The sequence below is a fragment of the Nycticebus coucang genome, chromosome 15 (assembly GCF_027406575.1).
Source record: "Nycticebus coucang isolate mNycCou1 chromosome 15, mNycCou1.pri, whole genome shotgun sequence".
NCBI lineage: Eukaryota > Metazoa > Chordata > Mammalia > Primates > Lorisidae > Nycticebus > Nycticebus coucang.
In genome coordinates, this window is record NC_069794.1 from 65,171,151 (window position 1) to 65,192,346 (window position 21,196).

A 21,196-nucleotide genomic window follows, 5' to 3' on the forward strand; every position below is an offset into this window, starting at 1 on the left:
CCCGGAACTCAAGCTCTTGGGTTCTGAGAAGTGATCTGATTTTATTGCTTTGATGATTTCCTCCTGTTTTCTTACTTTCCCTCACATGTATGACATTCCTAATAGTTCATATAGGGTTTCCTAAACTGATCTTTTGATTTTCTTTTTCTTTTTTCTTGTATTTTCCATTGCTTTAACTTTGCTTCTGTTCATGTTATATTTCTTCAATATTGTCTTTCACTTTCATTTTTTGGAAGTTTCCCATTTTTAATCTCAAAGAAATCTTTTTTCTTTTGATTATTTTTTATAGTATACCATTCTTGTTCTGGATATAACATCTTCTGAGGATACTAATTGTTTTACCTTTATTTAAATAATTTAAAAGATTTGCAAGAAATTACAAAGATAGTACTCCCAATGGCTGAGTCTTCTGTACTTACAATATCAACATCAGGAAATTGACACTGGTGCAATGTGTATGTATGCTTCTGGATCACATCACCACAAAGATCTCCCTCATACTATCCTTTTATAGACACATCCTCCTTCCTCCACCATAAAATATTAATTTTAATTAATTAAAAAAAGAAAATGAAAAAATATATATTAATTTTAATTTTTTTTCATTTTTATCATGATCTGTTTTCTACATTTTCTTTTTTTCCTGTTCTTTTATTTTCCTAATTCCCATTTTTAAAACTATCCACAAATGTCTGATGATCCTCCCTATTCATTCACATTTAAGCATGAAGCTAGCTGCCGGCTCAGCTTCTGTGCAGTTGTAGGGTCCACCACAGAGAGATCAATCAGCAAGTCCACTTCTTCACTGCACACCAAATGGTGGTGCCTGGGATATTTTATCTAGATTCGCTTGCAAGCTTAAAAACACACCTTCTAGAGTCCAGACAGCCTCTGATTGACCTTGGTCCAGAAGGTGTCAGGCAAAGTGGGAGGAAGGCGGGGGTACAAAGGTGAATAAATTAAAAAGCTGATTTAAAAAAGATTTTCAAGTAAGGTCTCCTGAAGATTGGGGATTGGCAACAAAAGTAGAAACAAGAGAGAGAGAGACCTCCTAAGAAGAAAGAAGTTAGCAAGACTGAAAACAAACAGAAAAGTGTACATTATTGGAGACAGAGACGGCAGAGGATGTATGAGAGGAAACTGAAAGCAAAATGAAAGACAGAACATATACAAACAAGAAAGAAAGATGGGGCCATTAATCAGCAAATCTTGATCTGAACAGAATTGGAGTTCACGCATTCATTCATTTAACAAATATTCAGTATCTATCAAGCAGTTACCACATATAAGCCCAGTGTAGGAAACACTAAAACAGAAAAATACACTTATTTTTTTCAGAAAGGAAGGAAAATATCTGATAGTGAGAATTAAAATAGAGTAATATAGTTAAGAGTGACAAGATGACTTCAGTGTTTAAGCTCAAATTTGAATGACAAGAAGGAGCCAGTCCTGCAGAAATCAGGGCATAGCATAAGCAAAATGCAAATTAGAGCTCAAGATTTCATGCATATTGGCAAAAGTTAAAAAGTTAGGTGATACTAAATATTGGCAAAGATATAGAGAAATAGGAATTCTCTTTCACTGTTGATGAGAATGCAAATTATACAACCGCTTTGAAAGCATCTTTATGTTACCTAGAAAAATTTATCCTAGAACCTACAAGTCCATACCTAGTTATACAACCTAGAGAAACATTTTTACATGTGTAATAGGAGGTATATTTCAGAAAATGTATTTTGTTTTGAAAATAGAAACTAGAAAAACTAGAAGACCTCAAATGTCTATCAACAGTCCAACAGATAATTGCATTTTGGTATTTTGATGTGTGAATTACACCTTCACTCAACCACGTAATGAACCCTAGGAACACAAAGCAGAGTGAAAAAGTGGCAGAGGTGGTGGGAATTTATTAACATGTAATCCAAACATTGTATTGTTTATAGATACAAACAAATATGGTAAAATTATAAAGAAAAGCAAGAGAAGGCCCAAACACAAAACGCAGGCTGTTTATCTCAGATGGGGTAAGAGAGGTGCTGGGATTAGGGATGAGCTCACAGGGTCCATGGCAAATGACTGAAAGGATTAGCAGGTCCATGAATTAAAATATGTTTGTTGTTGTTCCTTTTTTTTTTGAGATAGTCATACTACCTCACCCAGGGTAGAGTGCCATGGCATCACAGCTCACAGCAACTTCAAACTCTTGGGCTTAAGTGATTCTCTTGCCTCAGCCTCCCAAGTAGATGGGACTACAGGTGCCCGCCACAACGCCCAGCTCTTTTTTTGTTGCAGTTGTCATTGTTGTCAAGCAGGCCCAGGCTGGTTTCGAACCAGCCAGCCCTGGTGTATGTGGCCGGTGCTCTGATCACTGAGCTATGGGCGCCGAGCCTGTTGTTCTTTAAACATTATGTGCATTTTATAAATAGCACATTAGTTCATTAATTGGTGAATTAATAATTAATTACACATTAATTAATGCATGAATTGATAGTTAATTGGTCATTTAAAATTGTTTTCCAGCAACAACAACAAAACAAATACAGGGAGAACATTCTGGGTAAGGAAGACATCAAGAATGAAGACCTTAAAGTGAGACAAGTTAGATGCATCACAGGATATGAGAGAGGCCAGTGAGGTAGGAACAGGGAGAGCAGGGTAAAGAAAGAAGAGGTAGGAGGGGCCAGTTTATCTAGCCTGGTGATGGTGAGAAAGTAGAAGGGTCCAACGGGGCTCAGGAATGTCAATGAATTTCAGGAGTGAGGACAGTGGAGACCATTGGTTGGTGCTCAGACAGCATGGGGCTTGGAGTTGGGGTTTCAGAGGTGATGCCGTGATTGGCGACAATGTCACGAGTGTGATTTCAGGAGAGCGTGGATGAGAGATGGTGCAGAAGAAACAAAATACCATAGGCAAAGACATCAAGAAAGGAGAAGGCAACGTGGGGATGCGTCACCACGTAAGTGCAGAGTCCAGACAAAGCTAATGAGCTGCTTGCACAGTGTTGCCTGACTATGGGCCACCTCCCCCACCAACCTTCTTCCTATGGCCCTGTGATCCAATTCCAGTCCTCAGTCTTCAGTTTCCATGGGAGGTGGAAGATGGGACAGGGCTTCAGGAGGCAGCAACATGCAAGGGATAGGCACACTGGCCCCAAGTGGGCAGGAGGCCCAGAGTGGACGATGTAGTCTCTCCCAACAAGCCCTCAAGTCTGCAGTGAGCTTCCCAAACTCAAAAACAATGAGTGCATTTGAGTCCCATTTCTGAAAATGCTGACAGAGATGAGCACATGATAGAGATGAGCAAGGCCCAATCATGATGGCACACACAGGTGTGGAAATCTAGAAGAAGAAAAAAGCACGAGACATTAGGCCCAGGAAATCTTACTATGCAATTCATTGAGAGCACTTTAGGAGTATGAGGGAACGAGGTATCTGTCTGGACTGACCATGCCTGTGACAGGCAGGAAGCATTTCAGTCTAGTTAGGCTGTTAAATACTATGGACTGGGAGGCTTATGAGCAAGTAACATTTATTTCTCACAGTTCTGGAGGCTGGCGAGTGCAGGCCAAGGCACAAGCAGATTCAGTATCTGATAAGGATTCATTTTCTCCTTCCTGCATGGCGCCTCTGGCTGTGTCCTCACATGGTAATAAAAGGAGACAGGGCAGCTTGCTGGGCCTCTTCTGTAAGGACATGGATCCCATAATCGCCACCAACAGTCCTGCTTCCTAGTACCATTGCCTTGGGGGTCAAGATTTCAACATATAGTTTTGAGGCGGACACAAACCTTCAGACCACAGCAGAAGATTCTTGTCCAAGAAAGGAATGGGGTCTCAAGTTAAATAACTTACCCAAGATTATTCACTTGCTAAACTGTCAGGAGCAGGGTTTGATCCTAGGCCTGCTGGACTCTAAATGTGTGCTGTTTACTCTTCTCTGGCAACAAGAGGAGGGGACATTTCCACTAAGTTCTAAAGGCTGAGTAGAAGTATCCAGAAAAGGGAAAGAAGGTAACAGGTGAAGAAAGCAGTACCAGGCAGAGGGAGCCCAGGAGTGAGCAGACCCAAAGGGGTGAGAGAGCATGATGTGTCCAGCCATCTGCAAAAGCCACACACAGTGCCCCGTGGGTCCCCAACACTACACGCTTTCTCACCTCCAAGCAAATGAGCTGTTCCTTCCTTCCAGAATTTCTTCCTGTTCGTCCTTATCTCAATAACTTTTCCTTACTCTTCAAAATTTATTTCAAGTGTCAACAACATTGAGAATATGTTATTCAGAAATGTTTCTTTCTCCAAGGCTTGAGCACTGGCTGGGAGCTCTTTATACTCCTGCAAAGTGGGGCTGCATCTCCGCTACAGGAGAGAGATGAGAGAACATAAACTCTGTCTCCCTGCAGGGGAACAGACACAGCTCCCCTTTGTGAGATTCTTGCCAAAAATAGAACATGCTTGCCATCACCAGGAAACACTGGAGAAACCACAAAATAACTAGTCTTCAGTCATGAAAGAAAGAAAGAGCAAGGATCTGACCCAGAGGAACGGAGATTAAAGGGACATGAGAAACAACACAGGAGTCTGAATTAGAGCACAAGTGGCAAATTTTGAATGAGGTCTGTAGATTTCTGAAACAATAATACTATTGTATTTGAGTTAATTTTAGGATTTTGATCACTGAACTCTGATTATATAAAAGAATGTCCTCATTTTGCAGAATACCCTCTGCAATATTTAGAGATAAAAGGGCTTCATATTTGAAACTTACACTCAAACGTCTCAGAAGTACAAATAAACACACACAGGAGTGTTGGTGAAAGGCCAGCAATTGAGAAATGTAGGTGAAAGGGTATGGGAATGTTTTGTGCTATTTTTGCGACTTTCTGTGATGTTGAAATGATTTTAAAATAAAAAGGAAGTTTAAAATTAGTGCTAGAGTAAGGAGGAAGAGAAGGAGAAGGAAGCCGGAGAGGGGAGTGAAGAGGAGGAGGAGGAGGAAGGAAACCGGGGACCCTCCCCACACGCACACACTCCTGTAGACTTTACAGGAGACATTACTTCCTAAACAGTGTTGCCTGAGCCATGAGGCCTCCCATCTGACAAAGCCTTCAAAACTGTCTCTTAAGCAATTTAGTTTCTGGAAACTAGAGACCTAAACAAGTTGCTTGCAAAAGTGTGGAGCCAAGGACACACACCAGACACACACCACCCTCTCACACCCGCACCCCCCCCCAAGGCTGGCCCCAGCTGGGGGTCCTTCCACCCCTCCCTGTGTGCTCATCACTGTACTGACTCCCACGTCCTGCTCCTTCGCACTCTGGCCTGGCCTGTGTGTGGTCCCCAGGTCCCCTGGCCCTTTCTGCTTCTTGATATTTCGGTCTAAACTCCCACTGCTCACGGCTCTATGTTCTGAGAGCTTAGGCCCCATAGAATAAGAAGCTGACTAGCTCCTGCCTCTCTTCCCCCAGGGAGGAGCTGCTTTCCCAGGCCAGGTGAAGGATGGACAGCCTGGGTCAGATGTAGTTGAAGGTGAGGAGGGAGAAGGACCCAGCAGGCCACCTGAGCAGCAGCAGCCTTCTTAGGCTCAGCTGGCCAAAGAGAATCTTCAATACTTGACTCTTCCTGAGGGGGTCCGGAGGAAAGAATCTAGTATCTAGTATCTAGTGTTTTCATCTTAAAAAAAAAAAGAAAGAAAGAAAATCTACATGACTTCTATCTCTGGGGTCGCTGTCTGTCTGTCTTCTTTACACACACACACACACACGCACACACAGCCTTCCTTTCATTTCGGCTTCACACTTCTTTAACACTTTGACATTCCCCCCCCCCCCCCCAGAAAGATGATGTCTCTGTCCTACCTTCTAACTCCAGAGAGCATACTTGGAGATGCTTTTTCTGTCACTATGTTTTGTAAGTCCATTCACATTTAACCTCCTGCGGCATCTGAGGGTAGATTAGATCGCTCAGGGTCCCTTCCGGCTCTATCATGTGTGGTTCAACAGTTGAAGCGAAATCAGGAGGACACAGGCACCGCTGCATGGCTGTACCGCCGGCGCCCTCTCGTGGAAGATCCGAAACTTACAGCAGCCACAGCACTTGAAGTAACAAAATCAAACCCTTAGATAATAATTCATGTTGAATTGAAGGCTTCCTAAGCGGTAGGTGCTGAGCTGCAGACTTCAAATACATTACTTCAACTACTTTGAGTTTCCTGCCACCCAGCCTGATTGAGGGGCTCCTGAGGCAGCAGCCAGACACCAAAGCCATGCTGAGTGGGAAGGGCCTCCGCACTGATACCCTTTATGTCACTGAGAGCAACCGGTCTTGGTTAGATGGCCCTAAATGAAGATTCTCACCAGAATACCCCTTTTGGTTTACGTGGGGTTACCCAGGTTAGAGGGTAGTGGTGTGATCATAGCTCCTGCAGCCTTGAACTCTTAGGCTTAAGTGATATACCTGCCTCAGTACCCCTAGAATCCGTGACCTCAAGGGTGTGCTATCACTCATGGCTAATTTTTCTTATTTTTTATAGAGATGAGTGTCTCACTATGTTGCACAGGGTGCTCTTGAACTCGTGGCCTCACGTGATCCTCCTGCCTCAATCTCGCCCAGAGTGCTAGGACTACAGGAATGGGTCATTGTCTGTCTAGACTTATTTGGTATATTTATTATCTTGGTGGCTGTCAACCAGAACCAAATTCCTGAACAATTCTTTTTATCTGTCAGAGTTCACAGTTAAAAGAGATAGTAACCTGCTCCAGCTGCTTTAAGTAGAACAGAAATCTGTAGAAAGGATATCAAGAACTTCCAGACTAGCAAAGAAGGATAAAGAACCAGGCCTGGAAAGAATCAGCAAGGAGTAGTCTGTACTAGCCAGAACTCCAAGCGCAGTCACACAAAGGCCACTGCCCGTGGAACAGGTGTTTCACGGCTCCTGCCTCCCTCATCGAAAGTTCCTAATCTCAGAAGGGCGAGCTGCCCCCAGTCTGTGGTGCCTGGGGCATATGCCAGATCCTGGCTGCAAAGGAAGCTGGGGAAGGAAGACTCTGGCATTTTAGTGTTTATGGCAAGAAGCGGCCTTGGATCCCGCCAAGAATCGCTAGATGGACATTTCCCCAAATCAGGAAGAGAACTCAGATACTTGGCAGGAACAAAAGTTATCATTCATTCATCCCCCACCAGTATTATAAAGATACGAGAGAAAAATCCGCAGCTAAGACTGGAATAGAGGTGGAGGGGAAAAAAATAACTGGGAGATATTTTTTAAACAGCCACAGCTTACCTAGGCACAAAACCATTTCTCATCACTGAGGCAATCTTGCTCCCTTTCTTGTTGTTATACTATAGCCTCATCACAGCGGACACACTACAGTTTAACCCAAAGCTTGCAGAAGGCAAGAGAAGGGAAAAGAAAGGAGGAAAGAAAGGAGCCTGCGCAGTGAGGAGCCTGGGGGTCCCTGAAGCCTACATCGTGTATATAATGCTGCCCTGAGTGTGAAATCATGTCTAAAGGTGAATATTTTTTATTCAACAAATGCAAGCCAACTTCTTTGTCTGGCATTCAAGTGCTAAAACAGGGGTCTGTTCCAGAGCTGAGGAGCAACTTTGCTTTGTTGGTCTCTGTGTATTCAGCTCCCATCTGGCTATTTCTTAAGAGGCCTTGCAGGAGTGTCCAGCCTTGTTTTTTTTCTCTGCTGCACATTGGTAGAATAAGAGTTATCTTGAGCAATATACTAAGTACACAAACACTAAGGAAAGCTGATTAACAATATAAAGGTTCCTGCATACTTTTTGTGATATTGGACACCATAGATCACAAAACACATCTTCACAAAATCAGTATGTGGCCCCGTGGGCTACAGGTTGGACACCCCTACAAAGGGTCACTTTCTGGTAGGCTGGATTTAGAATATATCTTCCACAGCATTGAGTAATGCTCCTGCCAACGTGTCTCCACCGCATTCTTTTATAATGAGATTCTGTGAATTCTAGTAGTCACAGAACAGTTTCCTATCACAATTCCACCTCCATCTCCCACACCATCATTGGAGTTAACATTCTAAAGACATAAACATACTAGTTCCCCGTTAAAAGTGCTTCTGTGACAGTAGAACACAGAGGTAAGGTTTAGTGTAATAGTTAAGGGTATAAACTGAACCACAGTAATAAAATAAAAAGCATGTAAGCTTGAGCTTCCCATAAAGATGGCAGCCTGAACATAAGTTTACCTCCGGATACCACGGAAGCCCCCATAAAGCAATGGTAAAAAGACTGCTCAAAAAGGTTCAGGCCAAGTTTAATGAAAGGGGATTGAGACCCGTTGGGGCAGAGATGGAAGCTGCACTGAGAGTCGTGGGGGCTTGTTTTTATACTGGGCATAGAGGGAGGAAGATTCCAGTCTTCCTGCTGGTAGGTTTTGGAGGGTTTGAGTCTTTCCTCTAGAACTATTGGGGTGAAGCCAGGTAGGCCTTTTGTTCTGGGAGGGGAGGTGGGGAAAGAGTTAAGCACCTAACAATAGGGACTGAGAGAAATAACTACCCAGAGATGAAAAGAGTATGTTTAATATCAGTATTCTATTAAAATAATTCAAGAAAAGAGAGGGTTCAAGTCGTTGATCAGTAAGTTATGTCAACCAAGAGTTATGTGGCAATGCTTTGGATAAGAATCCTATGCATTTTTTCCCCCTTTAATGTTGTATTTGGGAAGAGGAAATTAAATTTCAGGGCAAACACTCGGAACAAAGAGAAGATTGACAGTTTTATAAAAAGGGAAAATGTTAGCTATTGCACTTCCAGAAGGTCCATTAGCACTGGCAAGGGTTCAGAGTGCTGGCAAGTTCCACCGGAAGCAGCAGCGGTGGGTAACATCTTGGACTGGAGCAGGTCATCTCAGAAGCTGAAAATCTCATCCAGCTCAGTGACCAGAACATCACAATTTTAATTCAATCTTTTCCATGGCACAAATTGCTTTTTCTGGTTATACACAAAGTTGTCCTAATAGTGTTCGAATTCTTCAGAGGACATGATACGCACCTGGGGTCCCTTGCTCAGCACCCTGAGCAGCCCTGGCGGTAATCCTGTCTCCAGAAGTAGTAGAGGCGGGCAGCATAAATGGCCAGGCTCACATTTGGATGGTTGGCCAGGAAGTCAGCAACTTGCCACCCACAGTCAGCGCAGGGACTCCAGGATATGTACCAGGTGACCTGGTGGTGGTGGTCACGGGACAGCCTGTCCCTGACCCAGGTCAGGAAGCACGCTTCTGTGTGCCAATGAGAATGTTGAGGGCCCTGGTTTTGAAGGCCCCCCCTGTCGAGGGAGCCAGGTGAGTTGTCCTTGTTTCTTTTCACCTCAAAGCAGAGCCAGGTGTCATTCTGGAAAGAAAGGATGGGTCTGTGGTTAAAGTGGAAGGACACCTACAGACATTTGCACCTCAGCTCTCTGATCTGTGCAATCATCCTGTGGCCTTGTCCCTGCCCTCCTCTTTGTCTGGGGCAGTAAGGTTTCATTTTCTGCTTTGGTGGTCCTTGGGGTAAGACACCAAGAATCCTATGTGTTTTAAACTTAGTGGCATATTTTTTTAATTTTATATTTTAATTTTATTCTTTTTTTCTCATAAAATAGAAAGCAATTTTTTTTTAATGCCTGTAGTAGTATGAGAATTAAGCTTTAGGTAAACCAAGGGGTTGATGATAATTCAGGAGATAGAAAACAAAGGGACTCTTACCAAGATATTTAATCCTCCTCTGATTTATCCCTTTTAAATGTTGCTTACACTGTTTTTAGAGGATTTCCCCATTACTTTATGATTTGGAATGTTCTTATCCTATAATAAGTTTACAGAACACATAAGCTGGGATAACTTTGTAAAATAATAACATTCCATTGCTATTTACTGAGTACGATGTGTTAACCACCATTCTAAGTGCGAAAGACACAACATCAGTAAAGTACTGCCCTCAAATTGCTTTATTTTATGGAATCAAAAATAAACAAATGCATCTTAATCAAATATATTAATTGTGTCATCTAAGGTCGTGGCCCAGGTGCCATGTGGATGAGGTACTATATGGTGAGAGAAAGAGGTAAACACTGGGGAGAGTTTTCTAAGGGAAGTAGGTAGAAAGTGAGTTGTGGAGGTTGAAAAGGCATTTTCTTAGAAGAAAAGATAGGACAGAAAATTCCAGGTTGAGGAAGCAGCAGAGGATTGAGAGGGAAACTGCAACTTTAGGAAATTACTTGCAGAAACCTGCGCTGGCTTTTGACTTCATAGCAAAAGCCAGATCATAAGAGCCCTGATCGTTCTGCACATACATATGATAATGGTTATTACTAACCAGCTGGTTAGCAATTTATTTCTGTTTTGAAATTTCCTTCTTAACTTTTTCACTTTAAGAAATTGGTATTGATTCTTTATTAAACATTGGTGTTTGATTATGAACAGGTGTTACATTGTCTACAGATTAATATTCATTCACAAGGCTAATCTTTTAAGAAAATGCCTTTGTATATTTTGGGCATCTGAAAAGGATAGCTGACTTCTACCCTGCAAGTATATTTTTACTAAGCTATAATTTTTGATCAGCACTTGGAAAGGAGCAATATTGCATGATGTTTTGTAAGGTGGGCTCTTCAGTCAGATTTATTTGACCATGCTTTAAACCCTTATAAGCTTTCAGATTCCTTGGCTATAAATTGAGTATCATAATATTGACTATTTTACAGAGTTTTGTGAAGATTAAGTTTGTTCACATAAGGTGCTTAGTATTGTATAATGCTTGGAACATCACTAAATTGTATGTATTATTTTTATTTTGAAAGGAAATGACTAGAAATTTCTCAACTAAAGAGGGCTGTATTTAAGGCCTGTCTGGCAATCAGGGGAAAAGCTTGACAAAGATTGGAGCTATAATAGAGACGCGAAGAAGATTTACTCTGAAGGGATATGCCGGGGAATGAGGGCAACAATGGCAATTTGGGAGATTTTAAAACGTGTTTGGAAGTTGAGTGGGGAAACAAGTTTTCATGACGAGATGATTAAGGTAAGATAAATGCTAAAAAAGAGAAAATTGGCTTTTCCTTTAGCAATCCGCTACTTTCAAAGTGATAGTTTCCTTATTCAGGAAAAGCGTAATGTATTACATTAACCACCAGATGACACTATATGAACGTTATAAGTCATGTATAAAGGCTTCACTATTCATTATTGTGTCTCAAACATGTAGGTATCAAGGGTAAGAAAAATGTAAATTATTGAAGGCTCTGGGTGTTGCTGTTCCACTTGGGTGGATGGACAGGCGAGGGCGCCACCCCCCAAGAAAGCACTCAGTTATCAGCAATGCAATAACTGAGAGGCCAGCAACTTACATGCATAAGAATGTCAAAGAGCTGCCTCCAGAGAAAACTTTAGGGGTCTTTCATTGAGTAAAGTTAATTATAGAAAGGAAGAACTTGGGCAGTGCCTGTGGCTCAGTGGGTAGGGTGCCAGCCCCATATATTGAGGGTGGTGGGTTGGAACTTGCCCCTACCAGCTAAAACAGCAGTGGCAACTGCAACAAAAAATAGCCAGGCATTGTGGCAGGCACCTGTAGTCCCAGCTACTCAGGAGGCTGAGGCAGGCCCTTAAGCCCAAGAGTTTGAGGTTGCTGTGAGCTGTGACAACACAGCACTTTACCAAGGGTGACAGAATAAGACTCTGTCTCAAAAAAAAAAAAAAAAAAAAAAAAAAGAGGAAGGAAGAACTTTACCCTGGTAGTAGAGAGCTAGGAAGTAATAGAAATAAGCAGAAGAAAACAAATGTCATGTAGTCACAAAATCATAAACAAAAAAAAGAACAAATACAATGTGTTAAAGGTTATCTGTAACTTTTCCTAGCTTACTCTATTAATCCCAGTCTACTTAGACTTGCTCAGTCAGATCCTAATTTTCTTTTCTTTTCTTTTTTCTTTTTTGAGACAGAGTCTCACTTTGTCTTCTTCCATAGAGTATCTTGGTGTCATAGCTCACAGCAATCTCAAACTCTTGGGGTCAAGTGATTCTCTTGCCTCAGCCTCCCAAGTAGCTGGGACTACAGCCACCCACCACAATGCCCAGGTATTTTTAGAGATGGTCTCGCTCTGGATCAGGCTGGTCAGAGTAATCCACCCAGGGCCTCCCAGCCTGCTAGGATTATAGGCATGAGAAACTGCACCCCACCAGATCTTAATTTTTCTTTCTTTCTTTTTTTTTTTTTTGCAGTTTTTGGCTGAGGCTGGGTTTGAACCCACTACCTCCGGCATATGGGGCTGATGCCCTACCCCTTTGAGCCACAGGCGCCACCTCTTTCCCTTCCTCCCTCCCTCCCTCCTTTCTTTCTCTCTTTCTTTCTTTCACAGAGTCTCACTTTATCATCCTCAGTAGAATGCTGTGGCATCCAGCTCACAGCAATCTCCAGCTCTTGGGCTTAGGTGATTCTCTTGCCTCAGCCTCCCAAGTAGTTGGGACTACAGGCGCCTGCCACAACGCCTGGCTATTTTTTTGTTGCAGTTTGGCCGGGGCTGGGTTTGAACCCATCACCCTCGGCATACGGGGCCGGCACCCTACTCACTGAGCTACAGGCCCAGATCTTAATGTTTAATAGCTAAGTATTCTGTTTGAACTCCCAAAGCCGGGTCTGCCTGAGGAACTTAAGAATATTAGCTCTGGGCAGTCTGAGTTGCTTAACATCCCATTTAAACCCCCAGGCTTCACAGCCCTGTGCCAGTTTGCAGCGGCCATGGGGAGGGTGTCTGAGGAGCCCAGACTTTTGTCTACAGGCCCTCTGGGATGTTAGCCTAATCTTTCACCCACACTGGGGAAAGTTGCTATACTCAGTGTTTCTTAGGTAGCATTCACTGGAAGGTTAATGCATTATTTAGTTTTAGTAAATCTTTAGAAAGAGATTAATTATAAGGGAAGTGAAAAAAATTTGACGATTTCTTTCCTTTGGGAAACCTTCAGAATATAAAAGTGTACTCATCGGCACGTTGGTGCTTTTTCTTCATTCTTTATGCATTTGTTATATCCTAAAGAGGAGCTTCTCTACTATTATTATATTTTAGCTTGTTTTCTTCCTTACTTTTCGACCAAAACTTCTTTTAACCGTAAGTAAACATGAGTTTAAAAATGGAGCTTTTCATTTTAACTAGAGACATCTTAAAATATTTACATAATTTGAACTTTTGCCTTTATAAAAATTCATTTTGGATTTCTGATCACTGTTAGAAGAGAGTCTGACTCAGGAAGTTTTCTTGTCTTTGGGAAAGATGCTTCATGTCTGTAGATATCCTTGAAGGTTCATTGTGGCTTATACTGTTTTTGCTTTCGATTATATTTGTTCTTTCCAGTATTTGGTAATTTCCCCCACACTTAAAATGCCAGTAGATTCACTTTTTTTATTATAATAGTGTGTAGGGATCATAGAGAAACTCACCCTTTTCCCTTGGTTGGTTTGCTGAAAGATCAACTCACAATTATGGCAGATTAGTAAGAGAAAGGTTTATTTCCAAATACCACGCGCCTGGGAGGAACCACAAGAATGATTACCCAGTGTCTCAAAGGTGGTCAGGTACTTTTACAGATGCCTGTTTGAAGGGAGGGGGAGATGGTGGGATAAGGGTGCAGCAAGTGGTTTCTAGGGAGGATGAAAAGGTGGGGGAAACAGATTGACATGTAAATTAACCTGAGAGACTAGTATTGTGCTTTAAATGACTTGTGCCGGGGCTGCCAGAATTCAGGGAGGAAAGGAAGCCAGTTGCCCCTTTTGATCCCCTGATCAGGTCAGTCTGGTTTTAACAGATAGAGGGAGAGCCCCTTCCAATGCTTTCTGATTGTGAAGGGCCTTTAATTCAAAATATTCTTTATGTTAAGTAGTCATATTTGAGGGTAAAATTTCCTTAGCTCCTTCAAATGATATCAGTGAACAATCCCAGAAACAAATTGTTTTGTTGTTTTTACTATGGTTAGTAGGGTCTTGGGAGTATTCGTTTTATGTATTTAAAAAGTTAAAAGTTTGCGAATTTTGTGCTGTGTTAGCCATCTGATCGTAAGTTCGTTATTTCATAGATTCCAGTGATCATTTAAAAGACCTTTTTCACACAAAGCAGATTTATAATTTAAAAGCATGGGGAGAAAAAGTAGAAGTGAGCATTTGGGTTCTAATTTATTTTAAAAATAGAAAGTAAATTCAAGGCAATTATGCAATTTTGCAAAACTTTGCTTCATAGTACACTTTTTCTTTCCTATACTATTATGGCACTGCAGGGAATTTGAAAATATTTCCTTTTAACAGAAAACAAATACACAAAGAACCATAGTCTAGTTTAATAGAGTTAAATGGAGAGACCTGCCCAAATAGATTGGACCTGCCCAAATAGAATGTGCCCGCCTCACTATTCTGACAGATGTCCCACCCAGGAAAGGGAATGTACCAACCCGCACCCTTCCAACCTTTAAAATCCCCATCCACCTTAACTTTCTCCAGCTTAGCTCACCCGCACCCAGGTGGGAATAAAGGCCACTGTTGCCCACGCAGAAGCTGGACTCTGTTTCCTTCTGCTCATGTTTCATAATAATCTTTTCGGTCTTTGACCTCTCATAGTTGATAGTAAACAGTCCTCAAAAAAGGTTTGGATTCCTAAAACTTTATAGCTAGTCACCTTATTTTCAGACTTGCCCTTTTATTAGAAATAATTCCTTTCAGTTTTCTTATATTTAACAAAATGTTTTTCAATCAATCAGTGGCATATGAAAGAAAGCCTATTTATAAGCCTAAGAATTAATTCTTTTGAAATCTTTGGGAAGTTTTGGTGATTTTTTTTCCTTATGTATAGGTTAGTGAAGTTTAAAAATTTAGTCTGATAGATTATTTATGGATTTAAAAGTTATTGGGTCTAGAAGAATCTGCTAACACTGGACTGCTACAAAACATTTTGTTTTCAGCTCAGCACCAATAGCTCAAGCGACTAAGGCACCAGCCATATACACCAGAGCTGGCAGGTTCAAATCCAGCCTGGGCCTGCCAAACAACAATGACAGCTACAACCAAAAAATGGCCAGGCATTGTGGCAGGTGCCTGTAGTTCCAGCTACTTGGGAGGCTGAGGCAAGAGAATCGCTTGAGCCCAGGAGTTTGAGGTTGCCGTGAGCTGTGATGCCATGGTACTCTACCCAGGGCAACAGTTTGAGGCTCTCTCTCTCTCTCTGTATATATATATCTATATGTGTGTGTATATATATATGTATATATATATAACAAAATATTTTGTTTTCCAGTATACATTTAAAATAATAGGAAGAACTTTCAACTGAGGGATGGGTGTAAGAAATTAGGGTGAAAATGGGAAACAGAGCTGAGTCTAGTCTAAGAAACGGGCATTCCTGGCACCACCAGGCCATTTTCACAAATTGCATCCCAAGTTGTCCTATCCTACAATTCAGAGCTTTCCTTTCGCACATGTTCCTTCACTTTAGAAAGCCTTAGTCCTTCTTTTCAATTACAATATATGTTAAAAAAAAATTTGCTGTGTATGCATGATTGGTCAATAAGTTTAAGGAACATCAACGCAGGAATGGATTAACAAGCTGTGGTATATGTATACCATAGAATGCTAGTCAGCCATTAAAAAAGATCAGAGACTTTACAGCTTTTGTATTAACCAGGAAGGAGTTGAAACACTTTCTTCTTAGTAAAGTATCACAAGAATGTAAAAGTAAGTATCCGATGTACTCAATACTAATGTGATGCCAGTAGAGGAATGAATACACACCCACACAAGAGAAAAACTCAATTCAATTCAAGTCAGGGCAGGAAAAGGATGGGGACTGGGGGAAGAGGGAGGGAGATAGTTGTGCTCCCACCTAGTGGGCAAAATGTAAGAGTAGATGGCACACCTCCTGGGTGCCCAACACACTACAACAGGGACTTTAACAAATGCAAACATTGTAACCTAATTTTTTGTAACCTCATATTAACATGAAATAAAAAAATTAGAAGAGGGCGGTGCCTGTGGCTCAGTGGGTAGGGCGCCAGCCCCATATACCAAGGGTGGCGGGGTTCAAACCCAACCCCAGCCAAACCGCAACAACAAACAAATAGCCGGGCGTTGTGGTGGGTGCCTGTAGTCCCAGCTACTCGGGAGGCTGAGGCAAGAGAATCGCTTAAGCCCAGGAATTGGAGGTTGCTGTGAGCTGTGATGCCACAGCACTCTACCAAGGGCGATAAAGTGAGACTGTCTCTACCAAAAATATATAAATATATATTTTTATATATTTACATATATTATATATCTTTTTTTTTAGAAGAAATTAGCCATATAATTTACGCAAACGATGTGCTTTCTCTGCCCTTTCTCAGGCCCCTGCCTCTGCCTGCAGCTGCCTCTGCACCAGGACTGCTCCTCTTGCCTTATCTTGATTATGTTTCTGCCTCCAGTTTTGCTCTTCCGGCAGACCTTGCCTGGGATAGGGAAGAGAGGCCCTGCTGTGGCCTTCCTTCAGCTGTGCCCTTCTCCACATCAGAGGAGACAGTGGCCAAGGGACCATGTTCATGCAAAGCCCTGCCCGTCTTTCCAGACAGTGCTCTGGGGACCCAGACCCCCAGAATTCCCTGCCCCGTAAGCCCAAACCCACCTCCAGGGCTGCTCAGGACTTTCTCCCTGTCCATTCTCCTAGAGGTGAACTGTGTTGTTCCCACCAGAAACAAGGGACAGCCAAGGGGCGGGTGCTTGGTGGCTAGAACCAAGATGAGGAGAAAAGGGGGGCAGGTGTGAGCCCAACACAAGCTATGCCAGAGCAGCCACATTCCTTTGGAGCACAGCACCCAGGAGTCCAAGGCTTTGCTCTCTCAGGTCCTGGAGAAGACATGTGGTAGGAGAAAACATTTTAACCTCAAAATATAGTAGAATCTCTGATACATGGCAGGTGCACCCCAGCTTGCTCAGTGCCAGCCACCCTGAGGACCTGCCTCACCTTCTGCTTCTCTGCCTGGATGGTGATGGCGCAGCGGACAGGGGAGGCAGAGCTGGAGAACTAAGTGTGGCAGAGAGCGGCGGAAGCCCCCGGGTCCCTAGTTAGTTAAGGGAGAGCAGGGCACAGCCCGTGCTACTGCAGATGCCAACTCCAGAACCACCCTTGGACTTAGAGAACCCTCCTCTGGCTGCACTACTCCCCTGTAATTATTTCACAGTCCCAAGGCTGATACAGGGTTCCCTCATTCAGGAGGACCCCACAATTCCTAGGTCGGGTCAATTTCATATAAGTTTCCTAGGCCTGGGCAATTTCAAGAATGGACTGTAGCCCTTTATTAAGGCCTCATTCACCTTGCCCTAACAGAAGGGACTGTATCTATTTGTTAATGCACTCTTTCATCTTAGGCAGGTAGAAGGGACTATATCCATACATTTGTTACTAAATCCTGGCTAGATGTAACTGCCAAGGACCCATACGACTATATATACCCCTAGACAAAAACCCAAGCAGAGAGAGATTTTCTGACTTAAGTCTTTCCCTCTGCCAGAAGCTCTAGTGCTTTTTCTCCATATTCTTTTCTGTAAAATAAATCCTGTCTCACCACTGATCTGTGGTCGGTGGATTCATTCTTTTAATCCCCAAGACCAAAGACCTACTAGAAGAAATTCCGGCATCACCTCCATAGTTGACCACCTCCTTAAGTTGACCTAATTTTCATAGACCAGAGGCGCACCACATATACATATCAGTACCGTAGACCTGGTTCCTTGTGTTGACCACCTCTGTGTGTTGACCATTTGTTAAGCCCCTTGGGTGGTCAACTTACAGAGGTTCTACAGTATTTAGATATCTGGCGTGTGAGCCTGCAAGCCAATGGGCAGCCTGAGGGCAGCCCCGCCCAGGACCCTCCCCAACCCCACCCCGTCCCTCCTCGCCCCACCCCTCCTGGCATGGGCACACGTGCTCTGCTCTGCCAGAGCGTTGGCTTCACCTGCTGCTGCACAGAACGGCTTTCATAACTTCCTGCAGCCTTTGGTCGGTTCCATCTGCCCTTGAAACTCTCTTGGGGTCTGTGAGAGAGACTTCTCTTACTCTCGCTCCCCAGCGTCCTGTGATGCCTCCGTTCCAGACCGTCTCCAGAGCCCATTTGGTCCAGACCCTTCTTGGTTGAGGGCTGAGCAGCCCCAGGGCAGGCTCCCTGGCCGCTCAGGATTCTCCCCCACGTCCACCCCTCTGGGTACACCCCAGCCCTGCTTCCTGAACAGCCGCTGAGCCCCCGGGTCTGCACTGGCTGCTGCGGTGTCTTCCCGCGTCTCCTCTGAACGCAGCACGGAGTGAAGTAACCAGGCAGGTGGGGCCAGTGCAGGGTACACTCCTTTCATTTTAAATTTTGATATTTTTGCTCTTTGTTGATTCGGGGAACATCAATTTAATACCGTATTAAAACAGGTTGAAATTGATTACTGAGTTTTGGGGGCTCCTTTCAATTTTATGTCAGAGATGAGCGCCTCCTTAGCCTCTCCTCCTGTGCATTTCTCCTTTAGCAGCCCTAGTTCAGGACTTCACTTGGCTGCTCAGTCTCCTTCTCTGCCCAGGTTCACCCAACACTTGAACCCAAGCATCATCTTCTTTGAGCACAGGCCTTACAATACCCTCCTTGCGCTCACAAATCTGCAAAGCATCCCTGCTGCCCGCCTGCTGTGGGTTCTGCATCCCTTTTCAGCCTCTTCCCAACCAAAGCTTCGGCTGATCTACTTGCACTTCTCACAGCTGCCTGGGGTTTCCGACAGGCTGCCCCTTCCTCCTCCCTTCCACCTCTTCCAGAAGGAGAATGCCTTGGGTGTGTGTGTGTGTGTGTGTGTGTGTGTGTGTGTGTGTGTGTGTGTGTGTGTGTGTCTTCCACAGGGCCTTCTGTGTGTGTGTGTGTGTGTGTGTGTCTTCCACAGGGCCTTCTTGGAGCACCTACCCCAAGCAGAACCCATTACTCCTGGAGTGTTTTAATGGGACCTCAACTTCAGGATATATGCTGTCCTCTAACTTCTGGGTGTACCTCCCTTACCTGCTGGCCTGGTCCTGCCCTCGGAGAGCCTTGATCACTGAGTCCACCCCTCTTCCTCCACTCCAGGGATGACAGCAGCACTGCCCGGCACCTCCCCAGCCTGCTCAAGTCTGCACCTGGACAGATATTCTCCTTCCTGGCTGTGATTTCTCTACAGCGAACCCTCTCTCTTTCCCTCTGTTGAATGTCCCAGTGATGCCTCAGAATTGGCTTGGAAATTCAGTCCTGCTCTTTACTGGCTCCCTGCCTTTTGGTATCATACACTCCAGACACCTACAGGCAAAGGCCTACAACGTGACCTGCTCACAGCATCGTTCATAGGCAGTTATCCCATTTGGTGTCCTGACACTGCTGTCTAACAGTCTGTCACAACACTGAGGTCCTCCAGAGGCCAGGATGGACAGGAACCATTAGGACCTCTCCCCAACTATACACAGAATGCCCACGAGAGAGTCCAGCAGTGAGGACAGCATGGGGCAGAACCAGTGCCCTCCCTGTCCCATGCTGATCAGTCCCCAGCCTTATGAGCACTATAAGAAAAGGGAAGGGTCTTCTTAACACTCACCCATCAAGAAACACTGGTGATTTGTTTGAAAATTAGCTTCAAGTTCTGTTACATCTGAGGATCAAGATAGATCCATCTGCTTTTCCATGTGAAGTAACCCCACCCTCTCCACCATCACCCAAACCACCACCTCCCAAATTCAAGGAGATCCCAATACGTGGAAGGAAAGTAGCTTTCTCCAATGCTTAAACGCTGAGAGAGTAGAGAGTTAAAGTATCCAGTTACTACTGCTGTGTTTTGGGTCTCTCTCTGTATGCACCCCCACATCTACAGATGGTGTAGAGTTTTATGTTATCATCATCTTTCAGAGTCCATCCTCTGCGACTTTGATGCCTGAAGGTTAAAAGTTCAATACTTGATAAGGCCTCTGTGTGCCTAGAACTGTGATGGTTCTTTCCTATGTGGTATGTAATCATTATTGACCCTCATAACAACTGCAAATGGTAGATGTATTAGTTTCCCAGAGCTGCAGTAACAACACATATGAGGTGGTGTAAAATAATAGGAATTTATTCTTTAATAATTCTGGATGCCAGAAGTGACAGCAGGATTGGTTCCTTCTGAAGGCTTTGAGGAAGAATCTGTTCCATGCCTCCATCTTAGCTTCTGGAGGCCACAATCAAGTCTTAGCATTCCTTGGCTTATAGATCTATCACCCCAATCTTTGCTCCCATTCTTCCCCATGTCTTGTGTCTGTGTTTCTATCTAAATTTTTCTTTTCATGGCTGGACATGGTGGCTTATGCCTGTAGTCCCAGCGCTGTGGGAGGCCAAGGCGGATGGATTGCCTGAGCTCAGAGGTTCAAGACCAGTATGAGCAGGAGTGAGCCAGAGTGAAACCCCTGTCTCTACCAAAAGAAAAAAAAAAAAAAAAAAAAGCCAGGCGTTGTAGTTGGCGCCTATAATCCCAGCTATTTGGGAGGCAAAGGGCAAGAGAATCGCTAAAGGAAGAACAGAAAAAAAGAAAATAAGAAAAAAAAATTTTTTTTTCTCTTCATATAAAGGCACCAGTCATTGGTTCGAGGCTCATCTTGATGGAGTATGTCCTCATCCTAATTATATCTGCAAAGACCCTAGCTCCAAATAGGTCACAGTCATAACATGTGTAATCCTCATATTACAAATTACAAACTGAGGCTGAGTGAGTCACTCACCTATAGCTAGAGAAAATAAGTGGTATGAACTCAATTTTTAGACTGTCTAGACCTCATTATTACCACTCATAAGGCCTTTGCTTGTACCGGACACTCTCATGGGTACTTTCATTTCTAATCTTTACATCAACTGCATATAGGTATTATCCCTAACTTTACAAACAGGCTCAGTTAATGTAAATGGCTGGCCCAGACAGGAAGTGGTAAATCTGGGATTCAATAATTCTCACCTAGGACAACATACCAGAACTTCTTTGGGATGGCTCATCTGTCCTCACTCAATTTTGCCTGTCTCAAGATGGCATACCTTCCCATCTGCAGCTGATAATCAAGACTATACATGACATGTTACTGGAACTGTCTATGTAAAGAGTATTGAGGCAGAACATTAATCATTGAGGATTGCAGCACTGCAATTCACAGTGGGTGATGGTCTGACCATGTAG

General features: G+C 43.5%; 1 long non-coding RNA gene across 1 annotated transcript; it reads right to left on the reverse strand.

The window, feature by feature from the left end:
• Positions 1-202: 202 nt before the first annotated feature.
• On the reverse strand, positions 203-5,971 carry LOC128566865 (uncharacterized). Its single transcript, XR_008374656.1, has 3 exons — positions 5,851-5,971; positions 4,153-4,351; positions 203-3,338 (listed from the first exon to the last, which is right to left on the reverse strand). It is a non-coding gene; the product is annotated as an uncharacterized LOC128566865 (long non-coding RNA).
• Between the last annotated feature and the right edge of the window lie 15,225 nt (positions 5,972-21,196).